Source organism: Odocoileus virginianus, chromosome 6, assembly GCF_023699985.2.
Source record: "Odocoileus virginianus isolate 20LAN1187 ecotype Illinois chromosome 6, Ovbor_1.2, whole genome shotgun sequence".
Taxonomy (NCBI): domain Eukaryota; kingdom Metazoa; phylum Chordata; class Mammalia; order Artiodactyla; family Cervidae; genus Odocoileus; species Odocoileus virginianus.
The window spans coordinates 87099647-87117003 of record NC_069679.1 but is presented as its reverse complement, the minus strand read 5'-3'; the positions used below and the strand labels follow the sequence as shown (position 1 = coordinate 87117003).

At 49.0% G+C, this 17357-nt stretch overlaps 1 protein-coding gene and 1 pseudogene across 9 annotated transcripts in view; one reads left to right on the top strand and one right to left on the bottom strand.

The window, feature by feature from the left end:
- The window catches only part of FOXN3 (forkhead box N3), a 435192-nt gene that overhangs the window by 355503 nt on the left and 62332 nt on the right, over positions 1-17357 (top strand). The gene's annotated exons all lie outside the window — the stretch shown is intronic.
- On the bottom strand, positions 1633-16177 carry LOC110123160 (uncharacterized; annotated as a pseudogene).

Sequence of the window (17357 nt, the reverse complement as noted above, 5' to 3'; positions counted from 1 at the left end):
GTCTCTTTTTTCGTATGTAGTCATTCATTTTTAATTTTCATGTTTGCTGTAGCTGGGTGTATGTTAATTACCGGCATTCTGTAATTATGTTGTCTATTTGTCATCTCTTTACATGGCGGCAAGAGCAGGAAGCTAGAATTCTTCCGATAGCAAGAATTTTAATTTATAATTCCATCCCCCCAAACCATTTAGAAATTGATACGTTTCACTCACACTCTGGATGCAATTCACTGAATGCATCAAGTTTTAAGCTCAGAAATGCCTCTGTACTCCTAGAGATTCCTAAGATTTCGGTTGTATCCATTCAGTCTGCAACCATGTATTCAGCAACCACTGCACACTCAGTGCCGAGGATACGTCTCCAATAGAACAGACACAATAAAACACCCTGTAGTCTGGTAACAGGCGGACTGCCCGCTGACCCCTAGAACCACGGGTTCTAGTCTCCTAGGCTGCTGAACACTCGCCCACTCCCAGGTCTGTAATGAGGAATGTGGTAAGAAGTTAGAAGCCACTGGCAATCAAAGCTATTATTTCACATTAAAGTCCCCTTATATGATGCTGGCAGCTGAGACACACACGGAAAACGTCATAGAGATCATCAGATTAGTTCCAGACATCCCAGATTCCGTGTGCCAGTTTAAGTAGAGGCACATCAAGTTGATCCCGTCAGGAAACAAGGCTGGGATTAGAGGGCGTGTTCCTGCTGTTTGGACCAGGTGAACAGGGGACTGTTGATAGTACCTGCAGCCTCATGCCTCGCATGGAAGTCCAGCATGCTGTTACAACTGACCCCTGGGGACGATCCCCAAGACTGGGCTGTCCTGGTGCTGTGAGTACAGAAGGTGGGCACTTGCGCAGTGTCTGGAGCCCAGATGAGACTGAAGGTTCCGTGACAGTGGTGTCAGAGCATGTCCTGCTGGTGGGTGACTCTGAAAGAGCAGCTCCTTACGGGCGAAGGGAGCTAGGGGAAGTTAGGCAGTTGGAAATACTCTATCCAAAAAGGCTTGTAAGTGAGCTCCCCACAGTCATTCAACAGCTCTTTTTTTAGTACGTGTAGAATGTGCTAGAGCGTGAACAAGACAGAGGCCCTGCCTGTGTGGAGCCTCCATTTCAGTGGGTGCAGCAGGACAGACAGATGGACAGATAGCCAACTGTAATGTCACGTGATGTCATGCAGCTGTGAGTTCTGCAGAGAACTGTACATGGGATACAGGAATAAAGTGATCAAGGCATCCTGCTGCTGCTGCTAAGTCAGTGCGTGCGACTGAAGACCCCATAGCCGGCAGCCCGCCAGGCTCCTCTGTCCCTGGGATTCTCCAGGCAAGAGCACTGGAGTGGGTTGCCCTTTCCTTCTCCACAAGGTATGCTAGTAGTCCTTGTTTGCATTTCACTTGTTTCTTAATACGAGAAGGAAACATTGGGGAAAGGGGTGGTCAGGGTTTGTTTCTTTGGGATTTTGGGGGGGTTGTTTTTCTTCGCCCAAATCAATACAGGGCTTTTTTTTTTTTAATTAGAGGATAATTGCTTCACAACCTTGGGTTGGCTTCTGCCACACACAACGTGCGTCAGCCACAAGCACACATGTGTCCTGTCCCTCCTGAGCCCCGCCTCCACCCTCTGCTCCGTCCCACTCCTCTGGGTTGCCGCAGAGCACCAGGCTGAGCTACTGTGCCGATACAGCAGCTTCCCACCGGCTGTCTCTTTCACACATCGCTCTGCATGTATGTCAACACCACAAGGCTCTTACTGCATCTTCAAAATATTACAAGTAAGACTTAGGAATCATTTGGCATCTTATTGTTTCTGGAGCTGGAAACCTTAGACCTTATTCATCACCTGCTGAACTGATCCTTTGGCTCAGGCATTGTCACCATCTAAAATCTTGCTGATATCCTTGTTTCAGCTGTTGTGGCCAGCTGAGTCAAAGCCACTGAAATTAATGCAATTTCAGTGTCATTTTCTTTGAGAATTAACTCACATTTCTGGGCTTGAGATACTGACCAAACAATGTCTGGCCTCATCTGTACCCGGATCATCTATTTTTTTTTTTTTTCCCCAAGAAATTTCAGATTTCAACAAGAAACTTGTTCTCCTGAATAATGACATTGATGGGAAGATGAGCGTTCACAGGCCTCCTCTTGTTATGTAAGCACAGCCTGACAGCCTTTATCATGTTCTGTATGTGATACAGATAGTCAAAAAGTAGCCAGTTTCTTTCTGTTTCCCCACCATTTGTCAGCCTGGAACCACTTTCCTTTCTTTCCAAGGAAATTGTGATCGATATTGAAATGATTGAAGACCCTCCGAAGTGTTCTTCTGAGGCGCTTCACAGTAACGGCGTGACACTTCAGCGTGATGTCAGCATTTTCTAGAATGTCAGAAGTCTAGTTGTTGAGGGTGGACTTCCTTTTCACAGTGGAAACAGCAAAGAACAGTTTCTATTTTTAATTAAATTTTGTAAGATAACTGTAGATTCAAATGCAGCTGTAAAAAATTGTAATACAAGGAAATTCCTTTTTTCCCGTTGGTAACATCTCGCAAAACTATATTATAAAATATGTAACCTCATCTGTATAAAAGAACCTTACTAGGGTTTCGGTAGGCATTGTACTAAGCCTGTTAATTGGTTTAGGGGCAATGACATCTTTGCTGTGTTGAGTTTTCTAATCTATGAACATGGTATGCCTCTCCACTTATTTAGAATCTTTGATTTCTCTCGTTGGCATTTTGTAGTTTTCAACATGCAAGTGTTGAAAATATATATATTTTCAAATATACATGTTTTGTTATATTTAAACCCAAATATTTCATTTTTATTGAACAGCTGTAAATGGCATTAATTTTTAAATGTTGGGTGTCCACTCATTCATTGCTAGGATATAGGAATACAGTTTATTTTGTATACTTATCTTGTATTGTGAGACTTTGCTGAATACACTTGTTAGTTCTAGGAGTGGTTTTTTGCTTGTTTGTTTTTTGTATGTTCCTTGGGATTTTCTATATAGACAGCCCTGCAAATAAGGGCAATTTTATTTCTTCCTTTTTGATTTATGCCTTTATTTCATTTTCTTGCCTTATATCACTGGCTGTGTTAAATAAGAATAACAGCACTGTGTTAAATAAGAATGGTGATAGCAGACAGCTTTGCCTTGTTCTCAGTTATAGGGAGAGAGTGTTTAGTCTCCTCATTAGGCATAATGTTAGCTGTAGGGTTTTTGTAGATCTGCTTGACAAGTTGGATAAACCCGTCTATTCTGTTTGCTGAGCACTGTTTATCGAGATTAAATTTTACATTGTTCATATACTTTTTCTGCATCCACTGATACGACATGCTTTCTCTTTCACAGCCTGTTGATATAGTCAGTTACTTTCATTTTGGAATACTGACCCAGTCTTGCATCCCCAGAGTACACCCCACTTAGTCACAGTATATAATTCTGTTAAAATATCCGTGAATTACGCCTGTTGATATTTTGTTAACTGGTCTGCACGCTGTCTGTTTGGTTTGCCCCAGAGCCCACTTTTGTTTGTCTGTGTGTAATGTCCACCATTTCTAGTCACACTTAGTGGGAAGAATAGGGGAAAGTGTGTCTGTTCCCTTCCCTGGAAGCAGGCATCCCTTCAGGTGGTCAGTTTTCAGGTGTACTTTTAAGCAGCTGTATAATTTACTATCAGAAGGAAAGAAAATCCTGAACTCAGGCCTTGATGAATAAAAGAATCCCATCAGATTACCAGTTTGACTTGCTTGATTCTAAAAGCTGAACAGAGAAATTTAGCCTGAGCAAAAAGGTATAACCACATTCACTTCTCAGGATCACTTCTGGGCTTCCCTGTTAGGGTCGCCCAGGTGTCAGGGACATTATGCAGGCTCTCACCCCAGCAGGTCAGCGCATGCCAACGGGAGCTTCAGTCCACTGTGGTGCTGACAGCATCCCTTTCCATTGCATTTCCCACAAGCTGCTGGGAATACCAGCTACTTACGAGACGTTGCTGTCGGCACCGCTGCCTGCTCTCAGTTTCCTGTCGCAGTTATTTGCCAAATGACTGTGTGTCAGAGGGGGCCTGAAACGTAGGTCAAGGGGAACCTGGCTTCTCCTGGAGACTGGTGATACTGACTGGTCAGGGAGGTGACGTCTCAGAGGGTGAGCGAGAATCTCTTCTGCACCAAAGGAGCTCTTGTTCTTTACCTTCGGTGGTTAGCTTATCTTTCAGCCTTTCTTATGATTTCCAAGAAGTACGGCCTGGTAGCAAAGGTCACCCAGATTCAGTGGGGGAGTGATAAGCCCCCCAGGTTTCAAAGGTCCTCTCCATGGTGAAGTTTTCAAAACAGCTGATATTTCCTCTCATTCTCTTCTTATCTTCCTTTCCTTTAGCAAATATTTGCATGCACCTACTGTGGGCATGGTGACTGAGTACGAAGTGACCCCTGCTCTCGAGGAGTGATGGGCAGGTGAAGGTACATGTGGCCTGCTCAGGGTCACCCGGGAGCAGACAGGATGCCACCAAAGGTCAGATGCAGGTGGCCTGCTTTCCGCTGATGAAATCGGAGCTGTCGCTTCTAGGGTTGGGAGGATTCCAGCAGCGGGGGTGGAGGTGGGGCTGCTGGCAGTGGGGCCTGGGAGGCCAAGAGCGGGGGCGCAGACGTGTCTGGAGCACGTGGGCTGACCTGAGGAGAGAACGGCCTTTTTCCACCAGTGCGCCTCTGCCCAGCCATTGGAAATAATCATCTTTCCCCCGTGTAACCCTTAGAACCATAATGTCTTTCCACTACAGTTTTCCTTCCACTTTACCTAAGCTGGACTTTGGTGGTCATCCTTCATTTGTGCACTTGAGTTTAGACTTCTAAATGTGCTTGCCTCCCCAACAGTATGGCTTAAACGGCGCCACCACCATCCCCTACCAGCTAAGATATGTATTCGAAGTCCTAACCCCCCACGCCCCAGTATCTGGGAAAGTGACCTTATTTGGAAACAGGGTCTTTGCAGAGGGAATCAGTTTGTGTCTTGTTGTCTAGATGAGGTCATTAGAGTGGGCCCTCACCCACGGTGACTGGCATCCTTATCAGTAGAAGATTTGGACACGCACACACACACACACACCCCTGGGGGAAACTCCGTGAGATGGCAGGCAGAGCCTGGAGGGTTGCAGCTGCAAGCTGGCAGGGGGGCCTGGGAGGGGCCAGGACGGGTGACCAGCCCTGGGAGAGGCAAGAAGCATTCTCTCCTACAGGTTTCAGAGAAGGCCTGGCCCTGCCAAACCTTGATCTTGGACCTCCAGCCTTCAGAACGATAAGATAATACATTTCTGTTGTGTCAAGCTGCCCAGTTTGTGGCGCTTTATTCTGGCAGCTCTTGGTGTTGTTCAGTCATGGATTCGTGTCTGACTCTCTTGCAACCCAACCCCCTGGGCTATAGCCCGCTAGGCTCCTCTGTCCGTGGGATTCTCTGGGCAAGAACACTGGAGTGGACTGTCATTTCCTTCTCCAGGGGACCTTCCTGACCCAGGAATCGAACCCGAGCTCCTGCATTGACAGGTGGATTCTTTACCACTGAGCCAACCAGGGAAGCCCTGGGAACTAAGGTGCCCAGCGTGTGCCCAGCCCCGCACTCGGGAAATTCAGCTCGGATTCTGCTCAGTCCATCCGTGCCTGTTGAGGTCACGTCGGTGGCTCGCAGGCCATCTTTGCAGAGGGGTTCGGCCGTCAGAGGGATTCTGTGGTTCTCTGGGATGTCCGTGGAGGACAGTGAGCTGGTTACAGAAGGTGCGGGGAGCGGCACAGCCTGTAGTGATCCAGTCCCCGTCAGAACTGCAGTAGACAGGCCTCAGAGCGTTCTAGGGCAGGGGTCTTCCCTGGCACGGTTGTCAGGACTGTGCTTCCACAGCAGGGGCACAGGTTCGATCCCTGATCGGGGAGCTGAGATCTCTCATGCTGCATGGTGCAGCCAAAAAACGAAAGGGTTTCAGGGTGAAAGACTTGAGTTTGTTTCCTCCATCTGTTCCTCCAGCCAGATGCTGAGGTGCCCTGGAAAGCAGTGTCGTGTGACCCTTCCAAGGCCACCCTGCTAGTGAGAGTCAGGACTTGAACTCAAACCTTAAACCTCACATCTCACATCCAGACTGCTAAGATTTCTAAGGCAACTCTAAAGTCTGTGGTTCTGACTTCAGAAAGTTTCTTGGGGGGAGCACAGCATTTTAAACTACACCTTTAGACAGTATTTACCAGGGAAACAAAAAGAAGAGGGATTTTAAAAAAGAAAAGGCAAAAAAGAGGAACACGTTGAGCTTCGGGGATGGGGTTTGATGGCATAAATATATACATCTTTAAAATAAAGGACTCAAAAGTATTTAGTTTTACTATGTGTCAGTGAAAAAAGAAAAATCTGCTCCTAGCCTCAAGTGGATGAAAAGTTCCAGCTCGCAGGTTCATTCATTAACCCCTGACCCACACGTTGCAGGCAGAGGGTAGAATTTATAAAATCAGCAGCTATTATATGACCTCAGACACCACAAGTTGCACTTTTAGCCTCATTCTGAGTTTCCCATCCCTCTGCAGGGTGAAGTAGAGCCCCTAACGTTGTTTCAATAGATCTCATCTTCCCAGACTTGGTTTAAATCAGGAGTGTTGGATGCCAGGGTAGATTCATTACAGTAGCGGCCGTGAACACACAGCACCTTGGCAGCTTTAAATCAATATCTCTTCTAAAGGTTCCCAGGAATGTCACTTACAGGCACAGTGCTTGCGTGACTGTCCTTTTGTGTTGGATGCCCTCGAACGTAATTTCTATCAGGAAGACATAAAGGAGGCCCGGAGAGGAGTCATTTTGCTTGGCAGCACACTTGAAAGGAAGGAGGGGTTCTTGTTGTTCTGTTGTTGTTTGTTGTTTTGTTACTATTATTGTTTCCTGGGTTACTCCAACAAAGACATGCCTTGTGGCTTTCCAAAGACTCTCCGGGCAAATGCTTCCTGTCACCAGTGATGACTGCCCTGCCCCTTCAAAATCCAGAAGCAGGTTTATGAAACGATGCTGACCCTGCCAGGCGCTGGGGACCAGCCTCTCCAGGAGACGGACGCTTCCCTCCTCTTCTGTCCCCCGGTGCATCCCGCGAGTGCCGTCGCTTTAAGCAGCCGTCACCCCGAGGTGGGGTTGCTTCACCCAGGGCTGTGGAAAAGCAAGGTTAGAAGGGCAGCGGCTTTTGTTGATCGTGAGCAAGGGGGATTAGTTAAACCAATACTGAGAGATGGTTTTGCGCAACTCTCGGGGGCTCCTGTTACTCCCAAAGAGGTGTGCTGTCTCAGCACTTGTGGCACGGATACAGTTAAAGTTGCATCAGGACCTTTGTTATATAACCCTTCCCCGTTATATAATTAAGGGTCCTGTTTCTTCTTGCCCTGTTTTGCATCGATTGAAACGGTGATAGAAGATCACAACAGTTCATAGTTTCCTGTAATAGCTGAGGCAGTAATGTTATTGATTAAAGCACAGGGAACCTGTGGGTCATCAGTCAGGCTCTGATGTGGGATAAACTGTGTACGTGTGAGACAGTTTGTGTCTGAAGATTAGAGAATGCGTTCAGACACATCATCCCACAGGTGAGAAGTTTGAAAGGACTGACTTTCAGATTCTGGCTTGTAAGAACTGTCTGCTCTCAGCCCATGCGTGTCTCTAGCTGGTCAGAAACCTGACGCTGGCCGAGGCATGGAAATGTGCAGTGTGGTGGGGCTTTTCAGGGCTGCTGTGAGGTGGCCCTCGTGATTTTTCCCACACAAGCCCAGGTGTGATTAGGAGACGTTGCAACCCAAGGGCAGGTAGGATCCTGGAGACTTGAGTGCACGCTTGCCTGCAGCAACGCGTTCACCCACCTATGAAGCAGCTCCGAGCCCCTGCGCCTACCCAGGGCCCCTCCCGGTTATTTCAGGTATAAATCTGGTCGCCGTCATTGGGTCGTCCCAGCCGATTGGACCAGTTGGACCGATTGGAGTTCCCCTGCGGTCCCCCTCCTCCCACCTGTGCCACCCTACACGCCTGTAGAAGGAGCAGGTCTGTCCAAGGCCCCAGCTCAGAGGCACCCCGGGCAGGCGGCAGGGACCCAGAAAACCAGGGCCCCACAGGGCAGCCGTGCCGTTACAGGACTTCCTCCCAACTCCAGATGGGAGGGCTCTGTGTCTGTCCTTTTCAGGGCCCTGGCACCCCGACTCTCTGGCTGGAGCCTTCTGAAGAGCTCTGGTCCTCAGGTCGTGGTGCCCGCATCCTGCTCCAACAAGACTGCAGCCATGGGCAGTGTGAAGGACATGCCTGTCTCCCTGCCGGGCAGATGCGGCCCATGCTTCGCCCCCTCCCCGCCACGTGGACCTGGGCCCAGCGCACTCCCTTCTCAGCTCCCTCCAGCCCCTCGCCCCCCGCTCCCCCCCAGGCCTGGATGCTCCTGACTCTCAGAATTCACTGTGGCCCAGAGGCCAGGCTCACTTCTTTCTGCAAAACAGTGCTGTTTCGCTTCAGATACCTCCTGAGAAGCCAGTACTGACCCCGGATGGGGTGGAAGGGAATTTCAGTTTTTCTTCTTTATACCCTTCTCTCTTTAAATCAAATTATCTACAATGAACATGTCCTGTTTGTTTTAGTTGGAAAGAAAAAATATACAGGTTGTAAAAATAGCAGTTGGGGGAGACAGCAGATTAAAACAAGGAGTCTTTTTTTGTTCAGCAAAATAGCAACAGTAAGATTATCCCAGTGTAAATCAATGCAAAAATACTCGGCAGCCCTGCTCCTGCTCATCAGGTAATGAATGGCCTTTCCCGGGCGCGATGAGGTGGCGCGTCCCGGTCACCCCCCATCCTGACGTTTCTGCAGAGCTACTGGGTACGCTCTACTCCGGAGGACAGCATGGGGACTTACTGCAGGGTTGTTGTTAATGAGAAAACAGATGTGAGGGCACTTTATAAATGGAAGCTATTATTTTCAACAAAAAGTAGAGAACTTCCATCTACTCTGGGAGTCAAGACAGAACACTGTTAGGAGGTTTATACAGTTTAACGTAGGGGCAGATGTGACCATGATGACCTGAGAACTTAAGTTCATCTATTCATTTGATAAATATCTACTGGGGTTTGACACAGTTCTTGGTGCATGGGATTCATCAGTGAAGAAAACAGACACAAATTCTTTCCTCGTGGAGCCTAGTGAGAAAGAGGAGAAACCAAAAAAGACTTAAGAAATGAAAAAGAAGTCGAAATAACAACAACGGTAGGTAACACTTCAGTAGTGCTTACTTTGTGCCAGACATGTATTTAATATATTTAATCCCAAATACTGGGCTTCCCAGGTGGCTTAATGGTAAAAAAAGAAAAAAAGAAAATCCACCTGCCAATGTAGGAGAGCTGGGTTTGATCCCTGGGTCGGGAAGATCCCCTGGAGGAGGGAAAGGCAACCCACTTGAGTATACTTGCCTGGAAAATCCCATGGACGGAGGAGACTGGTGGGCTACAGTCCGTGGAGTCGCAGAGTCAGACACCGCTGAGCGTGCGTGCACATGCTGGTAGATAATATTCTCCATCCCGCTGGGGGAAAAGGCCCCACAGAGAGGGGAAGCGACCTGCCCAGCGTCACACAGCTAATAGTACTGGCACTGGAAACCAGTCTCAGGGAAACCTGGCCTCCGTCACAGAGGAAATTAGTGGATGAGGAGCCAGTGGAGAATGAAGCGTAACGGGGTGAGGGGTTGTCCACTCGGGAGACGTCTCTGAGTGCTCTGAGCCTGGCATTGTGTTGGATGCCTGGGATATATAAATGCAAGAGCATCACCCCTGCGTGGAAGGGTTCGCTGTCTCCTAGGGAGGGTGCGGGGTACGCAGACGTATTGGCAGACCACGTGGAGGGGTACCGCGTCCTTGTTGGTCGCCGAGGCCTGTGGAGGTACCCTACTGGAAAAGCACGGGCTTCCGAGGCGCTGGTGTTTGCTGACCCGTCGAGTCGCTTCTCTGACACGAGCGATTTCACGGCCTCGCTGCCGTCCCTCTGTCCAAAACCCACTGGTCGTGGTGGTGTGCCCTCTCTCACTGCAGAGCTTCTAGTCTGAGAGGCTGATCAAGCCAGTAGCCACTTTAATTAAAGACTGCAGGCCACACGGCCGAGGGCCTCGGCCTTCCCGAGCCAACCCCGCCGGTCTGCATCCATGGGCCCATGCAGGTCCCCTGATGCCCCGCTGCTCTGGTTGGTGCCGGGGTCGCAGCCGCCGTTCTCTCTTTAGAAAGTCACCTTTCCTCCTCTCATCTCTTGTCCACCTCAGAGGGGTCGCTCGCAGGGACCACCCTTAGCATCTTCTGCCTGCCCCCTGCCCTGTGGCCCTCCATCCCAGCACTGGCAGGGGCTGGGCCAGGGAGACCCCACGCCTCCTGAAGTCCTGGCAGATCTACTTCCTGCTCACGAGGAGTGCCTAGTATTTGGTTCCTGCCCAGGTGCAGCCTATTCATTCCCCCAGCTGAAAATCGCAGACTTCAGAAACACTCCGGTGCTGCAGAACTTTTGTCTGTTTGGGATTATGTTCGTTTCTCTGCTTCTTTTGTCCGACAAGAGTCCTTGATTTTGCCCCCAGGGCAACCACACTTACCTCTCGGCATCAGGCATCAGTGTGGGAGAGAGGGCCTTCCTGCCCAGCATCCGTGGCAGGTCAGGCCTGCCCTGCCCTCCCTGGGGCAGCTGAAGGCGGTCCCTCCGGTAGGCCCCTGGTGGTCGTCTCGGTTGCTGATGAGAAGGCCTAGCCGTTTATGACTGTTACTTCACCTAGTTCTCAAGACAACCCATGTTATGGTGGAGAAAACTCAGGCTCAGACCAATAAAGTAAGTTCCTCCCAGGCACACAGGAAGCATGTAAGTAGAATGGGGACTTAAACCCAGATTTTTACATTTCTACTTGTTTTCTTTCCAGTATATCACTCCAAGGATGTTTGGGTTAGAAAGTCAATTTCTTTTTGGTGTTGTTAAGTTAGTTTTGAACAAGTTCTCTTTTGTGGGGAAATGAACTGAATCTATCTTCCCAAAAGTGTTTTTAAAAATACTTAAAATACTTTCAGGTTCCTACAAGCCATGTTTCTGGTTTTGCTTGTTTGCAAAGTTTTTTGTTTTATGTTTTTGTTTTTTTTGGTTCCTATAATTAAAAGCTAGAAGAGGCAAGATTGAAGGGTTTTTTTTCCTAGTAAAACAAGAAATTACCTTCTCTCTTCAGATCTATACTTGTCTCTCTCTCCAAGCAAATCAAAGATGAAAATAATAGCTCTATCTTACAGATTCAGAATGAAACATAAATTATTTAAATTCCTGTTTTATTTGTTTATTTATTTTTAAATTCCTGTTTTAACCTGTAGAAATGGACTAACAGGTGGTCTTTACATCCTATGACCTCATTAGTTTCTCCCACAATTTTAAGTTTTGCAGTAAATTGCATCAACCAGACAAAAAGATAGGCTCATAACTATGAACCAGAACACGTTGGGGCTCGTTGATAAGGTTTAGAGGGTCTAGACAAATCCCTGAAATTGTCTTCAAAACCTATGTCTTCCTGAGCTACTCTGATTAGAGATTCCTTCTTTTTCATCAGTCCTCAAAGGACATGGTCCACCGTATCAATGTCTTCAAACAGGCCATGTATTGTAATCTCCCAGGTTCCCTAGGTCAGAAGCCCAGGGTCTCACCAGGCAGCAAACAAGTGTCTTCGGCCTGTGCTCCTTTCTGGGGTTGGGTCCTTCTTCAAGTTCATACAGTTGCTGCCAGCGTTCAGGCCCTTGTGGTTGCAGGGCGGAGATCCCCTCTCCTTGCTGGCCGTCTGGTGGGGTAGAAACCCACCTAGTCCCTGCCCCGTGGCCCCCTCCCAGACCCTCACAGCCCGGCCGCTTCTTCAAGGCCGGCAGGAGACCGTCATCCCAGTCTGCCGTGACAGGGTCCTGTGTGATGTAACACGGCCTGGGACGGGGCTGCTCCTCGCCTTCACTGCGCTTTATTCCCAGAAGCAAGTGTACTGAGGAGGGAGACTAGATGGGGTCGTGACTCACCGGGCATCCCGTTGGTCTTTGTCCCTATAACCTCCTGAAAGCTCAGAAGAACCAGTGCTCCGGGATTTTGGAAACGACACCGTTGACATCCTACAAGCACGTCATTCACTTACCGAGGAATCCTGCCACAGCCACGGGAGGAAGCCCGCCACGGCTGGGTGGGGAAACATTGATCAGGCTTGTTTGTCTCGATGGAGTTGGTGCCGTAAATGGGAGTGTTAAATGAGAGAAAGGAGCTGATTCTGGAGCTGGTGGGAGAAGGTCGGCAGCAAACAGGCTTTACGGGGTGTGTCAGTATCGTGACCCCACTCACTCTACTTTCTGAGACGTGGATCACGGTGTGGACAGTGGGAGGCAGCCAGACCCCAGCACAGCTTCAAACTCATTGCTCTCGGGTGCTGAGTGACTGAGGTCCTTCTCGGTTGACTGGGAGTCTCATTCGGAGTTAATAAAAAGGTTCGAGACGGAGTGTGAGCTGGCCTCTGGCAGAGTTCCGCGGGAGCTTCCCGGAGCTGCTGTTCCCTCTGGCTGAGCGCCTTAGTCCCCCCGGCTGCCGTCACAGCAGAGCCCCGCGAGCCCGCTGCTTTTAAACGGCCAACGTCTGTGCTCTCACGGGCCCGGAGGCTGACCGTCTGGGACGGGGTGTTGGCGGGGCGCTGCTCCCAGCAGAGACTCCTGGGGCTCTGTGTCCCAGGCCTCCCCCCAGCATTCGCTCTGCTTCGGGCACACGGCTCCCCTCATCACACAGCATTTCCCCCGTGCATGCTGTGTGTCCTTTCTCACCAGGCACGTGGGATTAGGGTGGAGGAGGGCATGCAGTGCACTCCTTCTTCTCGCCTGGAGAACCCCATGGACAGAGGAGCCCGGCCGGCTGCAGTCGGACAGGACTGAGCGACTCAACACGCGTGCACACTCTGTAGTGCGCCCTCGTCTTTACCAACTACATCTGCGACACCCCTCCTTCCTGATGAGATTGTGTTCTGAGATGCTGGGTGGGACTCCCGCGTCCTAACTAACCGGATGGGTGGGTGTGGGGACAGTGGCCCAGTTCTGCTGGTGACGCCTGGTGAGGAGTCAGCAAGGCGCGTGAGCCCACGTCTCCCGGTGGGCGGGGGCGCCTCGGTCTCCCTCTCGCCCTCCAGCCTCTCATCTGCGAATTTGTTTCTCACTAGAATGGCATCCGTGCCTTTTGGACTTAATTTAAAAGATAAAGCAGCCCTCATTTCACATCTAAAACTGGCCCGTCGTCACCCTGCTTCTGGGGGTGGGATCCTATCCAGAAGTCAGGTATCTGCCGGTCACCGGTAAGGGGAGTGGGGAATAGAAAACCAGGCTCACAGGGAGAACAGAAGGAACGCTGAGCCAAGAGGTCCCACAGCAGTCATGAAACACATCCTCCTAAGAGTCTCCTGTGGACCGCACCCACATCCTCTTAACCTTTACTTTACGCGTCATTCTAACGGACTTTTAGAGTCTGCGTTTCCAGTTCGCGGGACAGCAGAAGCATCAGTGTGTGTGTGGCAGACTCGGCACCGTGGGCGGGGCGGGAACTGCACACACCTTAGCGGGGAAATCCCAAACTAAAGTCAGTGTACGTGTCACTCCTGTCATGATCCCTTCATGGATGTTAGTCGATCACTCGTATCCGACTCTGCAGCCCCATGGACTGTAGCCCACCAGGCTCCCTTATCCAAGGGGTTCTCCAGGCAGGAAGACTGGAGTGGGTTGCCATGCCCTTCTCCAGGGCATCTTCCTGACGCAGGGCTCGAAGCTGGGTCTCCCCGCTTCATGGATACCTTCTGCTGAGTTCCAGTATTACTTTATACCTTCACTAGTCAGTTGTCATCTGTTTTCTAACGATCTGTGTACACGTTCTACCTTGTCAGCGGTGGTGGTGGATTAGTCACTCAATTGTGTCTGACTCTTCGTGACCCGATGGGCTGTAGCCCACCAGGCTCCTCTGTCCATGGGATTTTCTCCAGGCAAGAATACTGGAGGGGGGTGCCGTTTCCTGCTTTAAGGGATCTTCCCAACGCAGGGATGGAACCCGAATCTCTTGGGTCTCCTACATACCAGGCAGATTCTTTACCACTAGCGTCACCTGGAAAGCCTCCTTGGACCTTGTATACATATTTCAATCTCCCCTACCAGATGCTTGGGAGAGCCCAGACATACCCAATTGTACCCGACATTATACCTGACACCCAGTAGGTACACCTACTTAAATTCTTATTGAAGACGGGGTAACTGAAAAGGATAACTTTTTAGGTGGACAGTAATTAGGTAAGGTAATTTAGGTGCCCAGTAATTTCAGGCAGGGTGGAATTTCAAAGTATTTTGAGCAAAAGAAGATTATTCTGGTATCTCTTTTCAAAATTAATTTTTATTAGTTACAAAATCTGTAACCTTACCTTTCCTTAGGCTTTTAAGAGCTATTCAGACATCTCATTATTTTACTTATAAGCTAACAATTTTTAACAATCACTTTTAAGGGGACCTTTTATTAATGTTTGGTTTGATTTGCAAACTTAGCTAATTAAACTCCTTTAAACATTTTAAATTGCATTTGTAAAGGAAATCGAACATATTAAACTTCTAAGTACTCAACTGCCTGACTCAACAAACAGGCCTCCCAGAGCACTTAAGCAGTTCTTATAAATCTAATTAGGCTTTTGAGTATGTTACACCTTATGGTCTCTTAAGTTTTCTTCTACTGTATATGACTTCAGTGAGATTTTGACTTAAAGTCTAAATTGGTTAATTCCACATTTTAAGTTGATATTTTAAAGCCGATCATTATTTTTTGAAGGCTAATTCTCTTAATTGTAACAAATATTTAAAATACTGGATCTGCATTGATTTCTTTTTTAAAAAAGAAAAATTTGACAGATCTAGTCTTCCTAAATATTTTTGTGCTTTATTCTAAGTCTCCTTTGTATTTAAAAGTGTTCACTCACATTGTCCAGGAAGGAAAAGAAGGACACCCTCCCCTCTGCCTTCCAGAACCTTCTACACATGAGGGATCTTTGGAAACTTCTGTTCACCAGTATCCAGCTGTGCAGGCTTCCCTCGTGACTGTCCAGGGGAGGAACCGCTCTGGTGCTTCTTGGGGGGACCTCTCGGGTGCTTCTGGCAGCTTTGAGGGAGAAAATGGAAGCCATCTGAGGCTCCTGGAGGCTGCCGCGGAGCGCAGAGCCACCTCGGGCCGTCTAAATTTTCTTTACCCCAGAGAGGCTTGGGGCTTCTCTGGTGGCTCAGAATGTAAAGAGTCTGCCTGCAATGCTGGAGACCCAGGTTCGATCCCTGAGTGGGGAAGATCCCCTGGAGAAGGGCAGGGCAACCCACTCCAGGATTCTTGCCTGGAGAACCCCATGGACAGAGGAGCCTGGCGGGCTACAGTCTATAGGGTCACAGAGTCGGACACGACTGAGCAACTGATTCTCTTACTTAAAGAGGTTTGCAAAGATGGTCAGACAGGCCCCCAAGTCGGGGAGCCTCAGCGACCGGTCGCCTGGATGTCTCCCGGGAGGTCCTGCCCCTCGTCCCACAGCTGTCCTCGTACGGGGCTGCCAGGCGCCCAGGCCTCAGGGTCTGCGTTCCGAACCCGCCCCGCCCAGAGCGCTCCTCCCCGGGGAGGCTGGCCGCCAGGAGCACCCGGCGCCGCTTCCCACCCACCTGGGTCCTGCGCACGGCAGGAAAGGCTGCATTCAGAATGGGGCTGGGTCGAAACCGTGATGATCGTTCGGTTTACTGAAAGGCGCAGAGCGGATCTGGCCCCCTCTGCACATTTTTTTTCTTTTAATTAGAGACCAAATGGCTTCTCCCCCTGCAGAAATAATAAGGCCACATTCCATTGTTCAGATATTCTTGACCAAACTTTTTTGCCCCCAAATAACAAGGCATTTTTTTTAAAATAAGCATTTATCTACATCTTCTTGAAAAGAAAAAAAAAAAGAAGAAAGGGAGAGAAGATGCTTATTGCTTCACTCAAGAAAAGTTGACCATTCCCTGAGGCCATCTGAGATACTTGTGAGCATCAGTGACTGTCAGGGGTGGGGAGGTCTGCCTTCTCAGCTCACCAGGATGTCCTGATGACCAGTGGGCATCAGCCTGCACTCACTGCGCCGACATCGATGCTCCCGCGCGCCGGGCGCAGCCCCTCCACAAAATCACTCTGTAAAGGAGACCACCCGGTAAAGACGGGGCTTCGCTTCCCCACACCCCTCCTGTTAAAGGCACGCATCACCGAGTCTCCTGTCCACTCACTGAGGTCTGTGTCCCCTACCTTCTGGCTGTCTCCAGAATGGGTTTTACATTTTCTAAAGTTGATTATATGCACATGTCTTTCCATGAGCATCCGAGGACCTTGAAACTCTGTGGGACTGCGCTTGCTCTTGTATCAGGCCGACCTGAGAGATGGTTTGGTGGGTTTGGTTCCAGACCACTGCGGTAAAGCAAATACCGCACTGAAGTGAGCAGCATGAATTTTTTGGTTTCCCAGCACGTATGAAAGTTCTGTTGACAATATTCTGTGGTCTGTTAAGTGTCTGGAAGAACCATGTACACACCTTATGTAAAAAATACTTTATGCTAAAAAATGCTCATTATCCTCTGAGTCTTCAGCAAGTTGTAGTAGTAACATCTAAGATCACGGATCACCATAGAAAGTATAATAATAATGACAAAGTTGGAAATATTGTAAGAATTACCAAAATGTGACAGAGAGGCACGAAGTGAGCAAATAGTTCTGGAAAAAATGGGCACTGATAGACTTATTTGATGCAGGGTTGCCACAGACCTTCAATTTGTAAAGAGCTCAGTATCTGCAGAGCGTAAGAAAACGAGGTATGCCCCTAATGCTGAATACTAACGTGGGCCTGCGGATCCTCGTCTCTGGCTGCCAGAGCTCCCAGCCACTCCACAAGTGACATCAGTCCGGGGGAGCATCCTGGGTTACAGCAGTGCCCAGTGATGGGTTTCCATGGTGACAACTCAGTCCTCAAGAAGATACTGTTGTAGACAAGGGCACGATATAATTTTTAAAGTTTTGTTAAAACAGTTAAAATGAAAAGCTATTTCACCCAGAGGCGGTGCTTCATGTATTACAAAAAATCCCCCTAGAGAGAATGCTTGCTTCCCCGCAGTGTGCCTGAGCTCCTGCCGCATGATACGAATGTTTGTGAAATGTTTGAACAGAGGTTCTAGAGCCAGCGAGGAAGCTGATGAAAAGCTTGTCCTTGATAACTGTGTTTAAACCAGAGTAACACAGTCCGGTTACCATTTGTTAGTTACAGAACGTTAAAGGGTTTGC